We start from the raw sequence: 4,834 nt of genomic DNA, 5'->3' as shown, positions 1-4,834 counted from the left end.
TTTGTTTGGTCAATAAATAAAAATTCAATTACAAATTAACTGGTTGATAAGAATTTCGAATTCATTTTTCTTGAAAATCTATTAATATATTCGTAATTATTTCGAAATATATAGTTTCAAAAAACAAAATACCCTTTCGAACCGAACAAAAAAAAAGAATTAAAAACGAAACAATAATTGTACTTAGATCAATTCACACCTAATAGATTAGGATTTTATTCAATTAGGAACGTATCATAAAAAAAAAATTCCTGGTCGGGTCAATAAGATCATGAAAAGCATTTCGATTTATTTATCTCTTATTTTACATATAATGGATTTGCCTGGACCAATACACGATTTTCTTTTAGTTTTTCTGGGATCGGGTCTTATATTAGGGGGCCTGGGAGTGGTATTACTTACCAATCCAATTTTTTCTGCCTTTTCATTGGGATTGGTTCTTGTTTGTATATCCTTATTCTATATTCTCTCAAATTCTCATTTTGTAGCTGCTGCCCAGCTTCTTATTTATGTGGGAGCCATAAATGTTTTAATCCTATTTGCTGTGATGTTCATGAATGGTTCAGAATATTATAAAAATTTTAATCTGTGGACCATTGGGAATGGCCTTACTTCGTTGATTTGTACAAGTATTCTTGTTTCGCTAATTACTACTATATTAGATACATCATGGTACGGGATTATTTGGACTACAAGATCAAACCAAATTATAGAACAAGATTTGATAAGTAATAGTCAACAAATTGGAATTCATTTAGCAACAGATTTTTTTCTTCCATTTGAATTCATTTCACTAATTCTTTTAGTTGCTTTGATAGGTGCAATTGCTGTGGCTCGTCAGTAATAAATCTTTCTAACTAGGAATAGCAAGCAATCCAAATTAAACTTTTTTCTGTCTTATCGCATCTATTTTCCTTGAATTCTTGTTCGTGTATAAAATATAAAATAGAAATTCGTTTATTCGAGATATTTCCAATATATTCTTTTTGTTATATTCTATTCTAGTCAATCAAATCCGTTGAATTATTGTTCATATTAAAATGAATCGAAATTGATAAGGAGTTGGTCAATGATGCTCGAACATATACTTGTTTTGAGTGCCTATTTATTTTCTATCGGTATTTATGGATTGATCACGAGTCGAAATATGGTTCGGGCCCTTATGTGTCTTGAACTTATACTGAATGCGGTTAATATAAATTTTGTAACATTTTCTGATTTTTTTGATAGTCGGCAATTAAAAGGAAATATTTTATCAATTTTTGTTATAGCTATTGCAGCCGCTGAAGCAGCTATTGGATCAGCTATTGTTTCCTCAATTTATCGTAACAGAAAATCAACGCGTATCAATCAATCAACTTTGTTGAATAAGTAATATTAATAATATTAAATTATAAGATTCACCAATTTGAATTAGCATGTCCAATATGTTGGAATCTACATCATGTTTTCGAAAACGTAAGAAATCAAAGTATCTTGGTCCTTTCTTATGAGTTGATCCCGAAGGAAATTGATTAGAAAATTTCTGGTAAATCGTTGATTCATCTGGTGTTTAACTATAATGATTCATTTACAAGTTTACTAGATTGAAATTTTATGATGTTCAAAAAATTATAGATCCCATGTCACATTCAGTAAAAATTTATGATACATGTATAGGGTGTACTCAATGTGTCCGAGCCTGCCCCACCGATGTGTTAGAAATGATACCTTGGGATGGATGTAAAGCTAAGCAAATTGCTTCCGCTCCAAGAACAGAAGACTGTGTTGGTTGTAAGAGATGTGAATCCGCTTGTCCAACAGATTTCTTGAGCGTTCGAGTTTATTTATGGCATGAAACAACTCGAAGTATGGGTCTAGCTTATTGATACGTTCCCGAAAACCCCACTTGAATACATTTTGAATCCATTTTATTTTTTTTTTACTGAAAAAACCCGTGCTCAAAAAAAATCTTTTTTGAGCACGGGTTTTTCTGGTCCAAGTGCATCTTGTCTTTACCACGAATTATTTTCCTTGGTTAACAATAATTGTAGTTTTACCAATATCTGCAGGTTCTTTAATTTTCTTTCTTCCTCATAGAGGAAATAAGCTAATTAAGTGGTATACTATGTGTATATGCATATTTGAACTCCTTCTAACAACCTATGCATTTTGTTATCATTTCCGATTGGACGATCCATTAATCCAGCTGGAGGAAGATTATAAATGGATAAATTTTTTTGATTTTTACTGGAGATTGGGAATAGATGGACTTTCTATAGGGCCCATTTTACTGACAGGATTTATCACTACTTTAGCTACTTTGGCGGCTTGGCCAGTTACTCGAGATTCGCGATTATTCCATTTCTTGATGCTAGCAATGTACAGTGGTCAAATAGGATCATTTTCTTCTCGAGACCTTTTACTTTTTTTCATCATGTGGGAGTTCGAATTAATTCCCGTTTATCTACTTCTATCCATGTGGGGGGGAAAGAAACGTCTGTACTCGGCTACAAAATTTATTTTGTACACTGCGGGGGGTTCCATTTTTTTATTAATAGGAGTTTTGGGTATCGGTTTATACGGTTCTAATGAACCAACATTAAATTTTGAAACATTAGCTAATCAATCGTATCCTGTCGCACTGGAAATCATATTCTATATTGGATTTCTTATTGCTTTTGCTGTCAAATCGCCGATTATACCCTTACATACGTGGTTACCAGACACCCATGGGGAGGCACATTACAGTACTTGTATGCTTCTAGCCGGAATTTTATTAAAAATGGGAGCGTATGGATTAGTTCGCATCAATATGGAATTATTACCCCACGCTCATTCCATATTTTCTCCCTGGTTGATAATAGTGGGTACAATGCAAATAATTTATGCAGCTTCAACATCTCTTGGTCAACGGAATTTAAAAAAAAGAATAGCCTATTCCTCCGTATCTCATATGGGTTTCATAATTATAGGAATTGGCTCTATAACTGATACGGGACTCAACGGAGCTATTTTACAAATAATATCTCATGGATTTATCGGTGCTGCACTTTTTTTCTTGGCAGGAACGAGTTATGATAGAATGCGTCTTTTTTATCTCGACGAAATGGGTGGAATGGCTATTCCGATTCCAAAAATATTTACGATGTTCAGTATCTTATCGATGGCTTCTCTTGCATTACCGGGCATGAGTGGTTTTGTTGCAGAGTTGATAGTCTTTTTTGGAATAATTACCAGCCAAAAATATTTTTTAATGCCAAAAATACTAATTACTTTCGTAATGTCAATTGGAATGATATTAACTCCTATTTATTCATTATCTATGTCACGTCAAATGTTCTATGGATACAAGCTATTTAATGCTCAAAGTTCTTATTTTTTTGATTCTGGACCACGAGAGTTATTTGTTTCGATCTCTATCTTTCTACCAGTAATAGGTATTGGTATTTATCCGGATTTTGTCCTCTCATTATCAGGTGAGAAGGTCGAAACTATTCTATATAATTATTTTTATAGATAGTTTTGATGAATAAAACAAAAAATCAAAAAGTAATCCTATGATTTTTAAAATTGTTCGTTGTACAGTGAAAAAAAAAAGAAAGAAGTCTTTTTTCTTCTCTTAAGTTTAAGTTAAGTAAAAAAAGGTAAAAGAATTAAATTGAATTTTAATCAGACATCTTTGGCTTTTGTTAGAACCTTTTGAATCAAGTAGTGGAGTGATTCAAAAGGTTCTTGACAGCTTACAATAAGTTTTCTTATATATACGCTGTCCTATCTTAGTATTTGTTAGGCTTAGCCTTTTTATTCAATTCAATTAGATGTTAATGTAAATGAACCATAACTATGTAAACCTATTCCTAATAGATTGACCCCAAAATAGCATATCCAAATTATAAGAAATCCCATAGAAGCCACAAGTGCGGAATTTACACCTTCCAAATTTTTATTTGTTCGGGTATGTAAATAAATCGCGAATACGGTCCAAGTAATAAATGCCCAAGTTTCCTTTGGGTCCCAATTCCAATATGATCCCCACGCCTCATTAGCCCATACGGCTCCCGAAAGAATTCCTATGGTTAAAAAGATAAACCCGAGACTAATAATACGATAACTCCAACGATCCAATTGTTGAGTCAATTGATACCTGTAAAAATTTTTAGAAGAAAGAAAATAAGTGTTTAATAAAACATTGCTTCTTTCATTCATGTATTGGATTTCGCCAAACGAAAATGACTGATTTAATAAATTATTGTTTTTACCAATAATTTTTATGGCTTTTCGAAATGTAATGACTAGAAGAGCTACTGATAATAATGATCCACATAAAAGAGCTGCATAGCCTAATACCATCATACTTACGTGCATCATTAACCACTGGGATTGGAGAGCAGGCGCTAATATTGCGGATTGATGCATTTTGGTTAAAAGACCCGAAGTGGCAAAGCCTTGGGTAAAAATAACACTTGGTGCGGTTATTGCGCTTAAATCATTTTTACGCTTTTTAAAATAGTAAACCATATGAATAAGGGAGAAACCCCATGAAAGAAAGATTAATGATTCATATAAATCACTTAATGGGAAATGTCCTGAATAAATCCAACGAGTGACTAATAATCCTGTTATACAGAAAAAGGTAACTATCATGCCCTTTTCTGATGAATCATATAGTCCTACGACTTCATCGACTAATAAGAATAAGGTTAAAAAATGAATTGTAATTACAATTGAAACGACCGAAAAGGATATATGAGTTAATATATGCTCTAAAGTTGAAAAAATCATAAGAATTCTGAAAAAAGCGAGGGTTTCTAGATTTTATGGAATGGAAATCAGGAATTAAATTCATTATAGG

This window comes from Durio zibethinus, unplaced genomic scaffold (genome assembly GCF_047325235.1).
Source record: "Durio zibethinus cultivar Kanyao isolate XHJ-2024 unplaced genomic scaffold, ASM4732523v1 HiC_scaffold_143, whole genome shotgun sequence".
NCBI lineage: Eukaryota > Viridiplantae > Streptophyta > Magnoliopsida > Malvales > Malvaceae > Durio > Durio zibethinus.
Note: the sequence above shows the minus strand (reverse complement) of the source record.